The 18468-nt window shown below is 41.5% G+C and overlaps 1 protein-coding gene across 5 annotated transcripts in view; it reads right to left on the minus strand.

Annotated features, from left to right (window-relative positions):
• Positions 1–18468, minus strand: part of Ehmt1 (euchromatic histone lysine methyltransferase 1) — a 134817-nt gene that overhangs the window by 98195 nt on the left and 18154 nt on the right. The gene's annotated exons all lie outside the window — the stretch shown is intronic.

Genomic DNA, 18468 nt, shown 5'->3' on the forward strand with positions numbered 1-18468 from the left:
AATACAAGAGTACACCTAACAGTATACAGCCACACACATATATACATAACTTAAAAATAACAGGTCTGGTGAAGTAGCACACACTTATAATCCTAGCAATCAAGAGGGCAGAACTCTGTGAGTTCAAGGCCACCCTAATCTATACAGCAAGTTCCAGGCCAGCCAGAGTTACACAGTGAAACTCAGTGATGATGATGGTGATGGTGATGATGATGATACAGAAATGGGTAAGTAAGAAAATTCAACTAGACACTTAAGTCACTGTATTGGTCCATGTGGAGGGATATATTATAGTTCCAAGGCCTTGAACACCAAAATCCCACATTCTTCCTGCAGCTACAAAAGACTTTCAACTTGTAGAACCTAAAGGTATAATTCCCACCATACTTCTGAGAACCTCTGGAGGAGTATTTTCTCCAAAGACTACCTAAAAGCTTTCTTAGAACAATCATAATGAACCTTCAGCTCACTGCTACTACTACTTTACCTGATCTCCCAGGAGTAGGGTCATGCTCCTCTCTGCACCCGAAATCTATATTACACAAGCACCTTAAAAACAAAAAAACCTAGTCCTAATATTCTTCCCCCTAGAAACAAGCATCTGTCGTGCCTAGTACTTCCCAAATACTCCTCTTGAAAGAACTGGTTATCCTCATTACACCCACTAGAGAAACATAGGCCATCCCCATTTAAAGAAAGGTGCAGGAGGGCATCAATCATTCTCCCCTTCCAATCCTAGGCTAGTCCACACCTCTTCCAAGAAGGACCAATAGGTGATTTACAGAATAGTCTAAGTCTAGGACCAGAACTTTTAGGTGTTTGCACCGACACTCAGGGAGAGATCCTGTTGGAACTCACAGTTCCTATTGCTAACCTACAGGGAAACCAAAGAATGATTACAGCCATCTTTGCCAGTACTTGGAGTGAAGGTCAATCACCACTAAGTGCATTATCTCGTCCCAGACACATGAAAAATCTCAGTGGATGTATATAGGCCCTCCCCGTTCCACACCCATCAAACTCAACTTGGAGTTCTGAGAGCAGATCAATTAAATGTGGTTTTCCATCTTCAGACTGGGCAACCTTGACAGCACACTGACAAAAGCAAACGTGTGAAACAAATCTCTGAGGCAAAACCATCTGCAGCAGCTCTTCAGAAAAAGCTCAGCACGCCCTTGTGACAGTTAACATGGATTATTGACTAGACAGCTTGGACATGTCTATAAAGGATTCTCTAGATCAGGTTAATTGAGGTGGTGTAGAATCACCAGAGACGAGAGCCTAAACGTGGGACTGTCCACACTGGGTTAGTGTCAGACACAGTCCAAGAATGGAGTTATATATACAGAGGGAATTTTGAGTGCTTGTGAGAAAATTTCAAGGAAAAAAAAGACAAAAGTCTTGTGACCTCAGGTTCTTCAAAAAACACAGAATTGTTCTTGGAATGTGCTTTCATGCCTCTCGAAATTGTAGCAGATAGGAGTGAGTTTACTTTAAATTATTCATTACAACTAGCTATAATTGTTTGTTTGTATGCCTCTGCTGGGAAACCCTACTACTTAAGATCAAAGTCTATCATGTCCAGTTAGCTCCTTTGAGCTCAGCACAAAATAGAGATCTCCCTTTTCCATCAGGGATTCCCCTTTTCTGACCTTATCTGGGAAGTCTGGCCCTCAAGGTCACATAGTCCTTGGCAAACCAACAAATTCAACTTTTTCCCCTATAAGAACCCACACAGCAAGTACCTAGATTCCTGGAATGCCTCTCCCTGCAAATAAGGCATTCATAGTACTTTAAACTCTAGCCAATGATTTACATTCACCTGAAAACTCCTTCCCACTCTCCAGTATTCATACATAGCCTTTGTTTACCACGAATAAAGTGTATGCGCACAAGGTGTTTCACTGAATATTGTTGGAAAAGGCCTTCGTCTAAAAGAGCTGTAACAACCATGACCCTCCACTCCCCACCCCTGTACTCACTCCCAGCTAGACTGGGATCCTATAGACCCCACCCCAAGACCTCACCCAATCTACACTCCAATTCATTATTCCAGAGCGCCTGGACACCCTGAGTTAGAGAGTAGAACCGGGAACAACAGCTGGTGCCCAACAAAAACAGATATACATGACTCTATGCAAAAACAAGTTTTTGCCACATACACCTCAGAGTATAAATTGTCTGATCTTCTGAATAAAGTTGGATACTGCATTTAGTTCACCTCATTTTTAAGCTGCACTCTCCCAGGTCCCACCTCCAATAGAGCAGTAAACAGGATGGCCTGTGAGGAGCCATCTTTGTTAATAGATATGGGAAGATCTAACCCAATGTGGGTGTCACCATTCTTTAGGTAGGGGTCCTAAACTATTTAAGAGTAGAAAAAAAAGAGCTTAGTGGTAATAAGCATGCATGTGTACATTTATTTTTTTCTACTTTTGAATGTAGATGTGATATGAGTACCAAACCCTTTCTCTCCTAAGGAGCTTTTTTGCCATGAAATTTTATTACAGCAACAGAATGAAACTAGAACAGATGGGAAAGCAGGATTACATGAGGTGAAATCCTGGGCTAAATACAAAGAAAAAAGGCGGACCACCTGGATTTATCTTTCTGCTTCCTGACTGACTTCAGTATGACCAGCTACCCCTACCCCATCCACCTTCCTTACTATGATAGGCTGTCTCCTCAAACTGTGGTCAAAACAGTCTCAGTTCCTTAAGTTGTTCTTGTCAGGTATTTTGTCCTAACAGCAAACAAAAATCACTAATATAACCTGTTTCTGCACACCCATGTCCAGTTGGCTCCTTTACCAATCTGGTTCCCTGACACAGCAGTGGTCTTATGCCTCTAGTATGTCGATCCACAGTAATCAGCAGGAAGGAGAAAGAGTTGGCAAGGATTTCCCAAGAGTCAGTAGAGGTATTCTGCAAGACTCTACCTCAACTTGCATATCTGCTCCCCACAAGACTGAGCTGATGGCACTCTAGGAACACACAGATACAGAATCAGCACTAAGAGGTCAAGAAGATTATGGTATGGATATGAAAGCACCCTGTTCTAAAGGACTCATTGTAAAAGTTTGGTCTCTCATTTGTGGGTTAGTGAGACATGATAAAATCAATCAGATACTGCTGAAGAATGCAAGCACATCACAGGAACATAGCAATCAATACCTGAAAAGCTCAAAAGAGATGGATTATAACCCTCTAACAGTACTAACTAATGTCTAATAAGCAAATGAGGAAAAACTTCTTCATACTAGAATGCCAAATAGTTATTACAAAAAGAAGATGGGAGTTAAAAATCACCACTTTACACCACATTCAAAGTCACCATTTTACCACACTGGCTCAGATTTGATGCATTCATGAATACTAAACCTGCTGAATTCAAGTTTGTTTTTTAAAAACATATAACTATGGTATATATACGTCAGGTGGTCTACATCTGTAATTTCTTTTTTTTTTTTTTTTCTTTTTTTTTTTGAAAGATTTTTTTATTTATTTGTATGAGTATACTGTGGCTGTCTTCAGACACACCAGAAGAGAGCATTGGACCCCATTACAGATGGTTGTGAGTCACCATGTGGTTGCTGGGAATTGAACTCAGGACCTCTGGAAGAGCAGTCAGTGCTCTTAATTACTGAGCCATCTCTCCAGCCCCTACATCTGTAATTTCAACATTTAAAAAAGCTAAAAATTATTTTGAGTTCAAGTACAACCAGTGCTCAACCCTGTTTTTGACTCATACACTCCCCCCCCCCCCGTGTGTGTGTGTGTGTGTGAGAGAGAGAGAGAGAGAGAGAAAAACTGAGAAACTGTGAAACTGTTGAGGCCTGCCCCACCTCCAATAGCTGTAGCCTTGTTCCAGGCCTCCAGCTATTTCATATTGTTGCTGTAACATGCCTGCCAGTCATGGACACAGAGAAGTGACTTGACTCAGAGCAGGGTCATGCTGATCACATACTCTGTTATGTTCTATATGAGCTTTGTTAATCTTAAATTCCACAAAGCTTTATGTAGGCCCATCAAATTAAAGGTCAATATGAACTGTTATAACTAAAATGACTTTAGTCAGAGACGACCACCGGGCAAGAACTTCCTGCACCTGAATATGAGCTCACTGTGGTTTTTGTGGGTTTTTTCCCTTTATCAGCTGACACAGAAAGATATTTGAAGTCATAACCCCAGATAAGTCTGAGGCTATATCCCTGATCAATCAGTATTAGGGTATGTGTTCAATAAACCATCCCTCTCTCTGACAGAGATTGGTGTTCACACGGTTTGTAGGGTGACTCCTGGACCCCAACAAAAACAAAAGCAAAGAATATTTCCATCATCTCAAAGCATTCTTTTTTGTTTGTTTATTTTTGGTTTTTTCTTTTTTTCTTTTTTTCTTTTTTTTGTTTTTTCTGGCTGTCCTGGAACTCACTCTGTAGACCAGGCTGGCCTCGAACTCAGAAATCCACCTGCCTCTGCCTCCCAAGTGCCGGGATTAAAGGCGTGCGCCACTACCTCCCGGCTTCTCAAAGCATTCTTAATTGCAATGAGAACAAAAACAAAAATACTATCTCGACTATATAGAAAAATTCACAACTAATCTTGACAAAGCCAATATCCTATACTTGATGAACATATCCTACTCACAATTACACTTGTGCAGTTTTCTCATAACCTGGAGCCAATTTACACAGAAGTACATGGCAAACTCCAACTGAGGAGTCTTAAGGAAATCAGGTACTTTATTCTTTTCAAAACTACTCATCTAGAAGCTAGAGAGGTGGCTCGATAGCTAAGAGCACTGGCTGCTCTTCTAGAAAAGCCAGGTTTGATTCCAGAGGACCTGGGTTCAAATCCCAGTACTCCCAAGGTAGCTCAACAACTAACTGTCTGTACTCTAGTCCCAAGAGATCTGACATTCTCTTCTCATCTCTGCTGACACAAGGACAAACAGTACACAGACATCCACGCAGGCAAAACATGCATGCATAAAGTAAATAAATAAGTAAACCGTATTATAAACGGGTTTGTTTTTTTGTTTTTGTTTTTTACTATTATGGTAAACGCATGTGTATGTAAGTACTGGTACACAGAATGAAGTCAGAAGAGAACTTTCAGGATTCAATTCTCTTCTTCCACAGTAGGTTCAAGGGATGTAACTCAGGTGGGTGGGCTTGTACACCAAGCACTCTTACTCATTGTGTCAGCTCCCTGACCCAGCCCTTTCTTAAACAGACAAAAAAAAAAAAAAAAAACAAAACACTAAAAACAGACCTTCCAGAGATCTTCCTAATCCTAAAATGCTGCTTTACTTTTTCTTTCTAACATTTACTCTCTCTCTCTCTCTGTGTGTGTGTGTGTGTGTGTGTGTGTGTGTGTGTGCACACATACACAGATGTCTTTAAAAATCAAAGGACACCTTGAAGGAGCTAGTTCTCTCCTAATATGTGAGTTCCAGGGATTGGTTGGTTTTGTTGTTGTCTGCTTTAATGTACATCGTGTTTTGCCTGCAAGTGTATTTGTGTGAAGAGGTCAGAGCTCCTGGAGTTGGAGTTAACAGTGGTGAGCTGCCATGTGGGTGCTGAGAAAGGAACCCCGGTCCTCTGAATATCAGCCAGTGCTCTTGCCATCTCTCCATCTCCCTGACTGTTTTTAAATAAAGACAACATATACATAGCATTCAATTGAATGAACTTCCCTCATGAATGACAGAAAAGTGTTGCTTTTCATCTACAAGGCTGTTTATCCTTTGCCACATTAACATAAAATGACTTTTCATCAAATATAATTTGTCATACTACAGCTAGTGTAAATCTCACAACAGATTTAAGATGTTTTTAAAAAGATATTAGTCAGTGTGTATTATTAAACTAAAAGGGCTGAAGAGATTGCTCAGTGGTTAAGAGCACTCACTGACTGCTTTTTCCAGAGGTCCTGAGTTCAATTCCCAGCAACCACATGGTGGCTCACAACCATCTGTAATAGGATCTAATGCCCTCTTCTGGTGTGTGTGAAGACAGTGACAGTGTACTCACATACATTGTCAGGAGCCGTAATGGGACAAGTTAATTATTAGCAGATGATCATCCTCAAATGCTTGCCTCATCTGCGACATAGTGAACCCTGATAAAGCAAGGCTGTCGGGGGCTTATTTTAGGAAAGATTCCTGCTATTAATATGCTTTTCCTATCATTATTATTATTAAACATATATAACAATCACTAAGCAATAGCACTCCCCATTGGAGCAGATCTCTGCAGACCCACGAAGATGTACTGTCTTGTAGTGATGCTATATAGTCAAATAGATGACTTCTTAAGTCCTGATGATGATCCTATAAGAATTCCTAAAATTATATCAGTGATTATTAAGCTCTTTTATAGTGGGACTGCTATTAGCTCCCTTTCTGATAGTCAAACTGCAATGAGAACTCTGCCAGTCTCCCAAGTGTCATCAGTTAATTGCCCTTAGAGAGTAGTAACCAGACTTTCTCCTGCTCAGAGCACATTCCAATGAGGTTGTAAAACAATTAACCAAAGGTCACTAAAAGGGAACTCACGATTTATTGTAGGTGCTAGGACAGAAGAGAAAATATTGCCTGGGTTTATCTATACAAAACTTCACTAATTTCTTAGTTATAGTTTTAAACCTTCGTTGAACCTGTGGAGCTAGACAGGTGATAGATGTTTAGCCAGATAATTACTCCTAATGGATATGCATGTAAACATTCTCTGTTGTAACTTCTATTTCAATTTATGATTTGAGTTTTGGTGTGAACTTGTGATGAACTTTGTAACATGTGACCATGTACTCTGTAAGATGCATAAGTACTGAGGACAAAGACAAAGAGAGTGGTACTCGTGGTAGTAGTAGAATAGAGTAGTCGTAGATGTAGAGGTTTGTTATGAGCCGAATGTCCTTTCCTTTCCTTTTCCCCTGCTTAGAATTTTTCCTTTCTTAGAATTTTTTTCCTTTTCCCCACTTAGGACCTTTCCACTTTTTCTCTTAGATAGCTTTCATAGGAATCTTTTTACATGTAGCAATAAACTCTATGATAACTTCTTTAAGTGTCCTTTTCTTCCTGCAACCTGAGACTAGAAGGCATAAGTCTGGGCCCAGCAGTTCCTGCAGAGAGAGTACAAAGGCTATAAAGGCTATTTGCTTAATCCTCTGCTGTTTTGGGGCTGAGGTACAAGTGCCAGAGGATACCAGAGCAGGCCAGCTACAGTAGCATAGTAAGTGAACTTTTCTAGCATAGATAAGTAAACTCTTGTTATACACCAACGCTTGTAAGGCCCAAGGCTTCACCCCAAATCTCTGTAAGACCAAGTCTTACCCCCCATCGACGCTCTTCCATTCCCCTCCCCAACCCATGGCTGCCTCAAGAAGAACCAACGAGGAGAAGAAAGAACAGACTTCTTCTCCCACCAACGCCAGGGCTGTCCCCCGGCAATATATAAAATAAATTTTTAAAAAGAAAAAAATAAACTAAAAAATTTCATACATTATTAACTTCAAATTGATTAAAGAGCCAATTACTATCTTTCAGGAAGATGAGCAAGCATTCCTGGTATTTAACTGTCTGCTGCTGCCTAACTTCACTGCCTCTGCACATCAGGCATTCCTGACACCACCTAACACACACCGACAGCTTCCTGCACAGAGGGAAAGTCACGGTACATCTTCAGGTAAGGCTCCCTGCCCAAGTCAGCATTCAGGTACTTACTTGTCCGTCTATTTCTGCCAAACTGTTGATTTTGAATTTTACTAAAAGAGTCTAAGGAAGAGAAATATAGAAACTCAAAAACGTGCTACCCTTTGCAAGATTCCTAAAATTCAAAGACAAATAAGGACTAGATGTACTTTTGGATAATGTACATTAAATTTATTCAAAGACAAAAGTCTATGAAAATACTAGTATTTATATAGCATTTAACCCCACACACATACTTTTGTTTTGTTTTTTGTTTCTGAGGTATGTAGCCCAGAGCTAGCCTTATGCTTGCAATCCTACTTCCTCAGCCTCCCAGACACTAGAATTACAGTGTCTAGTTTCATACCTGGCTTAACTGTGTGAACTAAAATCTTACAAACAGGGAAAAACTAATGGAATTACTTCAGCTCTAAACTGTGTGGAACAAACGCCTTTGGTATGGCCCAAAGAAGGTATCTACTAAGCAGCTACCAAAAAACCTGACACAAAAATGGGGACTTGTTGCCGGGTGGTGGTGGCGCACGCCTTTAGTCCCAGCACTTGGGAGGCAGAGGCAGGCAGATTTCTGAGTTCGAGGCCAGCCTGGTCTACAGAGTGAGTTCCAGGACAGCCAGGACTACACAGAGAAACCCTGTCTCAATAAACCAAGAAAAAAAAAAAAAAATGGGGACTCGTACTGAGTGATGAGTGCTCCTGCCCAGCTATAACTAGGTCTCCAGGAACACTGCCCTGACTGTTTTACCTTAAAACACAGACACTTTGATACCCTTCCAAGGTTGGCTGCCACAGAACTAACATCTTAAAAGGACCAATCCTGCTGTCCACAGCACACTATGTCATGTAACCTGCCTTGTCAACAGTCCACAGGAGACAAGGACTCAACATTATCTAGAAAAGCAGTTCCCATGCTAGTTTTTATCAAAGATGAATAGCCCACCAAAAAGCTACGGACCTATAAAACTTTCCCCACCCTGTGAAACTCTTATTAAGAAATGTTTCTATGCTTGTACATCCAATCCCCATATAAGATATTGCCAAGTCGTGCATGGCTGCAGAAGGGACAGTGTGACACAGTTTCCGCCCCTGGAGCAGGGCCGGCAGGGCATAGGCCTCCATGAGTGTTGATAGTTCTAGGCATAAGGCTTATTTGTATAATAATGTATATATTTTCATGTACTTCCTTCAGGGAATGCTCTCCCTATTAAGGTTAATGACTCCATGATAATTAGAAACAGCAAGAATGTGTTCCCCAGCAAAATGGTAAACACCGTGACCTTCGGGACAGCCCTTAAAACTACAGGAAAGAACTCTGAAAACATGAGTTCAGAAATATATAATTTCTCAACTATGCAAAATATAAGAATGCAATATGACTGTACGAGGGATTTCACAGATCTAAAAGAATAGAGTCAGCTGCACTGACAAGCCAGCTTGTCAGAAAGTTATTAAGGAGAGAAATAAAGAGATTTAGGGAATGGTATCTTTAGGGCAAGATCCCACCCAGCTAAGTTTATTGTTTGTGCTTACAAAGGCCTGTAGATTCCTGAGTTCAAGATCAGCCTGGGATAGAGTGAGTTTAGGTCCAGGTGTGGTGAGAATGGTAATCTTATCTCAGGACAAGATCTCACCCAGCTACACTTTTGTGCTTACAGAGGCAGGCATATTTTTCAGTTCATTTGCTATGTTAAAAAAAAAATACTTGCTGTCTCTAAGAATCAAGGGGCTAAGGTCCTAAAATCCTTATTCATGGAATAATCAAAAGGGAACCTGGGATGACGATTGAACTGATATGTAAAGAAAAGACTGGGATTTGGTCTGCAAGAGCTGAGCTATCTAGAGAGCCAGCTCAAGCAGAACACGGGCTACTAGCCTGTACCCGACAAGTGCTTCTATTGCTGCTGCTTCATTCTTTCTCCACTCCCAAACACCCACTTCCTAAGGAGCCCCTCTCTGAGCCAGAGCTGGCCCTTGGAAGGACACTATTGAGATTTGGTTCTATCATGCCATTTCCTTGACTGCTTAACTATGCATATCTCTTGCTTTCTTAAGCTTCACATTCATGTTAGGAGCCTGGGTTACTGGATCTCTTTGTCCCTCTTTCCAATGTGGCCATACTCAATCATTTTTTTGTTTGTTTTCACTACTAACTTGGCTCTTCTAAGAAGGATAGACAAATCTAGCTTATTAGGGCTGTGCTGAGTAATCTTTAGTACATTGAATGAAGGCTCTCTCAGTATATTCAAGTATTAATTCTGTACCAATGGAGAGCTATATGACCCATCACCAAGTTTTCTATTTTGTAAACATTCACTTTCTTCACTTGCTGACTGGCTTAGCTAAAATAGGAAGGTAGGGCACAACTTTTGGGCAAAGGGTCTCTGGGAGAAGAACTGGGAGGTGCGAGATTCCCCAGCAGGACAGGTCAGATGTGAACAAGATCAGAGACTTGGTCTGACACAGGGCTAAAATAGGATAATTTGGATTGAGCTAGCTGAAGGTCTGCCCAGCTAAAGGCCTAAGCTATAATAAGTATTAATAAGTCTCTGTGTTATTATTTAACTGTTGGCAGGTCCAAAGAATCCGACTATAGGGCTGCTAGGGGCACAGATTCTAACCCTAACTCCAGTAATAATCCCACAACTAACTGCATCCCAAGGGCAAATCCCTCTGGCCCTAGAAGTTCCTGCTCTGTAATCCGGAGATCAACCTAAAAACTATAACTCAGCACAAGGCTCAAAACTATGATGTTCCAAAGAACAACTCTGGGCATGGACTAGGGCTTTCCAGAAAGTACATACAAGGCTACAACCCACTCTCCATCTTCCAGCCTTGGGTCCTAGCAGACAGGACCCTCTAAAGCTCTATTCCACCTGTCATATAGAATTTCCGACCTTTCGCTTGAAGCTGTCACCACATCTGATTCCCAAACTTAAAGATCATGTAAATGCAGAGAAGGTGAACTATAACTGCTGTACAAGGTTTATGTTTTTAAAAAGTCTAAGCCAGGGCTAGAGAGATGGCTCAGCAGTTAAGAGCACTGACTGCTCTTCCAGAGGTCCTGAGTTCAATTCTCAGCAACCACATGGTGGCTCACAACCATCTATAATGGAATCAGATGCCCCCTTATGGTGTGTCTGAAGACAGCTACAGTGTACTCATATATATAAAATAAATAAATAAACCTTATTTTAAAAAAAAACTTTCTCCTATTTCAAAAAGATCAAGAAATAGGATTCCTAGCTGGGCGATGGTGGCACATGCCTTCAATCCCAGCACTTGGGAGGCAGAGGCAGGCAGATTTCTGAGTTCGAGGCCAGCCTGGTCTACAGAGTGAGTTCCAGGACAGCCAAGGCTACTCAGAGAAACCCTGTCTCGAAAAAAAAAAAAAAAAAGTAAAAAAATAAAAAGAAATAGTATTCCTTATCAGGCAAAACTGGAAGATAAAAGTGGCTGAATAAATCTCCTATGAAAGGCAGAAAGAGAACTGAAGAAAATATTTCTGCAAGTAATTGATACCCTTTGCATATTAGACCAAGTATTTCTGTTTGTACTGGGGAACAGGTCAGCTTTCACATATCTACCTATACTTAAGGATATTTCCAGAGCAGGAAAATATTAAGGAAAGGAAACTTCTTGCACTCTGTTCTGGGGATTTAACAGCTGAGTGTGACCTCAGCAGTTTACATTGAGGAGCAACTGAGAAGGAGAGGCTTTTCCTATGCCTAATGCATTAGTCAGCTGGACTTTCCTCAATACTAACAGGGCAGAGATCACCTTCTCTGCCAGACAGCAGAGACTCTGAGTTCTAGTCAAAATAAGAAAAACCTCAATGTATTAGTTTGAATGACAATGCCTCCCAAAGGTACATAAGAAGTGGCACTATTAGGAGGTATGGTCTTGTTGAAGGAAGGGGTGGGCTTTACAGTTTCAAGTGTTCAAGCCAGGCCAAAGAACTCTTCTTCCTACAGCCTGCCAATCCAGATGTAGACCTCTCAGCTACCTCTCCAGTACCAGGCTATCTGCATGCAGCCATGCTTTCCCACCATGTTGATAATGGACTAAACTAAAAATTGCTGTGACTATAGTGTGTATTCACAGCAATAAGACCTCAACTAAGACAGAAAGAAGCCACTGACTTCTTTCTGTCTCAGGATAGTTAGGTACTCAAGGGTTAGGGTTAGCACCTCAAGAACTGAGAGAACCAAGGATATCCAAGATGTAAACAGTTCTCAAAGACAGGATCATCTTTAGCTGAGTAATCAGAGACCCAAAGCACTCCCCTGGCTCCTAAGTCTCCACACACCAGCTTTGCCAGCTAACTATCAAGGTGGGTGGGAGGAGAGAACTCTTTCAATGTCTGAGGGGTTTGTTTTCCCCTTTTGTCTTTCTGGTTTTTATCCCTTGGCAGAAAAAAAGAATCCATTCCTAAATTTGGAATATACAATTGATATCCAAAGTAGCCCAAGAAATTACAATTAAGGGATTTAGAGATCCAGAACGGAGTCCTTTCCCATCTACGTAACCCTGCACTGAGCCTTTCTACTAAGAAACAGACTGAGCTCTCTCCACTCCTGCTACTTCTAACAAGGGTGCCTTCAGCCACTGCCCTTTCCCAGAGAAGGCAGGAATAAGCTACGTCCCACTATGGGTTTCCTCAAAAAACCAAGAACACTGGGGTCTCTGTTCTCTTACCTTCACAGTGATGGACCTCATAACTGCCTGGACCTATAGGTAACAGTGCAATAATTGTCATGGACTCCTGAACCCAGACCATTGCATCAGCACTGCTTCTCTGCCATACTAGCTACCATGATACTACCTGGACACCATGGATGAGGAGCCTCCACACAAGAGGCTGCAGATGTTCTAGTCAGCAGCATAAACAGTGAGCATGACCACAGATGCAAGCGTAAACAAGCTCCATGTCCAAAACTTCTAAGCCCAGGACCTAGACTCATAAGCCCAAAAAGTGTCATGTGCATGCTCATGTACTTCCTCTGAGGATTATTCTTATTTTAACCACTAAACTATATGGTAGGGTATTATGTGGCAATCTTCCTTCTACCCTTCTCCTATCTGCTACAGATCCCTCCCAGTGGGAAAAGGGAAGGCAACTAACTGTGTTGCCAGTAGAGGTCTGGAACACAGAACTCATCTGACAACCCAAACTCTATGCGCACTGGCCACCAGAGCCAATGCCCTGGGCTAACCAGCTTTTCTACATCCACAGGAGATGTGACTACGCAGGAAGGATGAGCAAACCAAGAATTCAGGCAATTGAACTGGCTGTTATAATCAAATCTAAAAAGGTTAAGTCACCGGGCAGGAAGAAAGAAAGCACCCCTTCCCACTGTAAACAACCTTGAAGGTAAAGAAACAAAAACAAAATCTATGTAGTTACGGTAGCACAGGCCTGTAATTCCCACCATCAGAAAAGCTGAGACAAGGGAATCAACAGTTGGAGGCTAACCTGGGCTACAGAGTGAAACCCTGCCTCAAACAAAAATCTGTAAAAGTCAGCTATGACTAAAATGAGTTCTGACAAGGCTGGTAAGCAAAGAAACATGACCTTTGTTCTATTTAATGCAAAGGACTTCAGCAGAGAGACAGATGAAAATGTACATATTAGTCTGGCTCTCCCCTAGACTTGAGACCCTATGGCAAAAAATGAGGAGGATACTTACTGGGTTGTGTTGTTCAAGGTTTACCTCTGGCCTCTACAAGAGTGTGAACTCCATTTCGAGTATGCATACACTCAAACACACATGTGCATGCACACACAGACTGCATACAGATATGGTAGTAATAGTGACTACGGCACGGGCAAGCCCAGGGTTTGAGTCTCGTCACTACATATACAAAACAACAAGTGAAAGAAGACTGAGCAATTTGCTGAGCCATGGCTTTGAACCTAGGTAACTTCGTTCTACTCCAAGATCTACTTATTAGCTCCTGTGTTAGCCGAACTTTTCATAATGAAAACCTATTATAGCCGGGCGGTGGTGGCACACGCCTTTAATCCCAGCACTTGGGAGGCAGAGGCAGGCGGATTTCTGAGTTCGAGGCCAGCCTGGTCTACAGAGTGAGTTCCAGGACAGCCAGGGCTATACAGAGAAACCCTGTCTCGAAAAACCAAAAAAAAAAAAAAAAAAGAAAATGGGTGCCTTTACCCACTGAACTATTTCACCAGTCTGACTATTCTTTTTTTTTTTTTCAGTCTGACTATTCTTAAGGTTTGCATTTGTAAGAACATATAGAATATATACTGTCTTAGTCACTGTTCTATTGCTGTGAAGAAGCTCCATGAGCAAGGCAACTCTTATAAAGGAAATCATTTCACTGAGGGCTGGCTTACAGTTTCCTAGGTTTAGTCCATTATCATTATGGTAAGAAGCACAGTGGCCTGGAGGCAAGGAATGGAGCAGTAGCTGAGAGCTATACTCTGATCCGTAGGCAGAGAGAGATACTGGGCCTGGCATAGGCTTTTAAAACTTCAAAGCCTACCCCAAGTGACACATTTCCTCCAAAAAGGTCATGCTGTTTAAATAGTGCTATTCCCTGATGATCAAGCACTCACCTATGAGTCTATGGAGGCCGTTCTTAAACTACCACATGTACTAAGAACTTCAAGGTGAAAATCTCATGACATCTTTGATATAAGACACCTGAGCAACAGCAATGAAAGAGAAAAAAGGTCCAAAAGGAAGGAATATGTGTAGTAAACTACTGCAATCACCACACAAATTCTCAGTTGTTCATTTCCTACATTATTCAAACTGAATATTCATAAACTTTTAATGAAAAACTGGAACTGGGGCTGGAGTTAGGAACACTGACTGCACTTCCAGAGGTCCTGAGTTCAATCCCCAGCAACTACATGGTGGCTCACAACCATCTGTAATGGGATCTGATGCCCTCTTCTGGTGTGTCTGAAGACAGCAACAGTGTACTCATATACATTAAATAAATAAATAAATAAATAAATAAATAAATAAGTAAATAATCTTAAAAAAACAAAAAACAAAACCTAGAACTAAAACACAAGATATTTAAGTTCCTTCTTCACACCAAAAAAGAAAATGGTAAGCACCAGGTCAGCATGGCTCAGCACTAGAAAGTTGGCACCAATGTGACAGGTCAAAACCTAAGATTACCCAGCCTGGTTTACAGAGTGAGTTCCAGGACAGCCAGGGCTCCACAGAGAAATCCTGTCTTGAAAAACAAAACAAAACAAACAAACAAACAAACAAAAAACCTCCTAAGAACCTAAGATTACAATCAGACAGGCTGGATTAAGACCTCAGCTCTACGTTTACTAGAGGTGTAATTAGAGGTATAAGCTCAGTCAAACGAACCAGCGATATAAAATCCAGCACAGAGGGCTATGATGGGGCAACATGACATTCTGCCGATAATCTGCAAGCATTCAACAAACATCTGGCATATGCTAAAACAGAAATCCCATCTTACTATCCCCCAAAACCAAACTTCTCAAAATCAACTCCAGCCTGTAGAATCTGGCCCCACTTAGCACGGTGCCCCTCATCATGTATCCGCCAAATGAAAACAGCACCTAGACTCTTTGCCAAGACCTGTTCTTTTGATGTAACTTCTTCACTCCTTTCCTCTTTTTTTCTCCTTATTTTAAGAGGAGTTCTCACTATATTGTTCAGATTGACCTCAAACTCTCGGGCTCAATGATTCTACTGCTTCAGCTTCCCCAGTGCTGAAAAGACAGGTGCATTCCAACATGCCCAGCTACAATCTCCCTCTTTAAAAACAAAACCCCTGCAACCGCTGTGTTTAAAAGCTACTGATGGAGGTCTAGAAAGATAGCTCAGCAGAGGACCTGGGTTCAATGCCCAGCATCCTCATGGAGGTTCACAACTGTCTCAAACTCCAGTCCCAGTCAGTAATTCTGGCACCCTGTTCTGGCCTCTGCAGATCAGGCTCATACAAAGCACACAGATACACATGCAATAAAAATGTAAAGCTGTATCTTGTTTCCTTCAGTATATAAACAGTATGAAGCCCAGGCAAGCAGGCAGAGGCATGAATTCAGTCAATTCCAGTACCAAGAACAACTTCCCTGAACATTCCACCCAGAACCCTGACATCCTGACTTTTCCTGTGCCTTTCCATGTGTCCATGCACATGACCTCCCTCTAACTTCCTTCCCCTAAAATGCACCCTTGCCCACCCTGCAAATGGAGAGCAGGCAATGTATGCTAAGATAGGCCCTGCCCTGATGTGCCCCAGCACCTGGAGTAGCATTACTGGTACTTTGTATGATCTTCTTCATTTATGTCATTTTCTTCTGCATCCATTCTACTCCCTATCAGCCAACTACAGTATCAGCTTCACTTCCCATACCCTGAACCAGTATGAGCTGGTACGGCCATATAATTTATAAAAGGCCTTGGCAACCATGGGCATAGGGCACCCAGTGGTCTTGGCTACTTGATGACAACAAGAACATGTCTGAGGCTCAATCACTGCTCTCTAACAGGCACAGGCTTATCTCACACTCCCATCAACGTACAAAAGCATCTGAGTCTTCCCTGCTTCCTCTCAATGACTCTCTCCTAGTGAATCACACAAAAGACACTTTTATCTGAAAATGTTTACTTTCTTTTGCAATTTTAAGAACTCTTTACTGGCAGGGTGGTGGTGGCGGCCGGCGCACGCCTTTAATCCCAGCACCTGGGAGGCAGAGGCAGGCGGATTTGAGTTCAAGACCAGCCTGGTCTACAGAGTGAGTTCCAGGACAGCCAGGGCTATACAGAGAAACCCTGTCTCAAAACAAAACAAAACAAAACCAAAAAAAAGAATTCTTTACTAACATGGAAAGAAAATGTGAATTGGGATCAAATATAATGACCAAATACCCCAACAAATACTCAAAAGGTCAGTGTAAATAGATGCTAAGATACTACCCAGCACGTGGAGTAGCATCACTGGTACTTTGTATGATTTTCATTTATGTCATTTCTAATTTTTCCAAAGACCAATCAACCTTCTCATCAATCACTATTTTTACAAATCAACAGAATCAGCAATTTCCTGTGAATGTTTACTTAACTATACCCCATTTATATTTTATGGAAAGAGAACAATTTGTAAAGCTGCTGAAATCAAGAAGAATGGAAATAAAACAATGAGAACCAAGAAACACAATGCTATAATCCAAAGAGAACAGGGCAGCCACAGCCAAGAGCAAGTCAGCCCCCATCACCACAATACGACACCTGTAGAGGACAGCTATAATCACAAAGATGGACAACAGCAGTGATGATGTGGGAGGAACTAACACCACTGTTCACTGTTTGCAAGGACAGAAATGGGAGCCATCGCTGCACAAAACAGTATGGCAGCTCCTCAAAACAAAAGCATCTGGTAAAGTGTATGTACACCCCAGAAGTCACAAGAGTCTGAGACTGCTTAAGCAGAGACTGAAAACAAGAGACAGTAGTCGTATGGAAGTATCAGGGAGTAAAAGATGAGGTGCTGATCATGAAAGGAAATCATTAAATACTAACTTAATCAACAATCCTGAAGGGGAGGGGGCTGTCACTAAATACAATAAATTTATTATTTTGTTTTATTTTATATGTCTAAATGTTTTTGCCTGCATGTATGGCATTCACTAGTATCACATGAATGAGTATCTGGTGCCCATGAAGGCCAGAAACGAGTATTGAACCTACTGGAGCCTGAGTTACAAACAGTTTTAAGCTGCCATGTGAGTGAGAGCTCTATCTCTCCAGTCCAATAATAAAGAAATTTAAGGAAAAGTAGTTTGATATTGTGTTCTATCAGTAATAATTTAAGTGCCTATGAATCATAATTACGTATCATGCATAATATACAATGCAAACATCAAATTTTACCAAACTCCTGGTATCAAAGGCTATCTGATTTTTCAGGCTTCCAGTCTGATCCCTGTGTCCTGGTGTGTTAGTTATGTTATGACTAAACACTGTGAATGTATACACTACTGATGCAAAGGCACAAGCTCACAGATGCGCTATGAGACAATTCTCTAGGCAGTCTTCAAACAATTATTACCTGTCAACCCAGCCCGGCAGGTACATGCTCAAAAGTCCTAATATCTAAAGGACAGAGGATTGTAAATGCAAGACCAGACTAGAAAATGTAATGAAACTTTATCTCTAAATAAAAAAAAAAAAAAAAGGTCAGGTTGAAGCCATGCCACTAGACAGTGATTCTCAGAAGGGGGCTCAAGCATTTAAAAAAAAAAAAAAAAGCATGCTGGAATACAACTCAATGGTGATAACTTTATGTTTCATATAGCTTGTACACAAGTTCTTCCAGGCTTGTACAAATGACCAAGATGCAGTGGATCAGAAATGTCTGATGTTCTCACTGGAAGTAAAAACACTGCACAATGACCCACCTCACTTTGGAACACGCATACAGTGCTTCTGTAAAACTGAAGTGTCTTAGATTCTACCATCTACCATGGCTGCCGTGAAAACACAAGTAAAGGTGGCTCTGTATGTAATAGCACTTCTCACATAAGCATGGGAACCAAAGTTCTGATTCTCAGGACCCACATGAATGCCAGACAGGTGTGCTGGCCTAGCTGTATTGCCAGTACTTGAGAAGTGGACAAGAGTGATTTTTGGAGCAAGTTAGCCAGAGTAGCTGAATTGATGACCTTTGGGTTAAAGTGAGATACAGAGAGAGAGAGAGAGAGAGAGAGAGAGAGAGAGAGAGAGAGAGAGAGAGAGA

The sequence above is a fragment of the Grammomys surdaster genome, unplaced genomic scaffold (genome assembly GCF_004785775.1).
Source record: "Grammomys surdaster isolate TR1022 unplaced genomic scaffold, NIH_TR_1.0 219, whole genome shotgun sequence".
NCBI lineage: Eukaryota > Metazoa > Chordata > Mammalia > Rodentia > Muridae > Grammomys > Grammomys surdaster.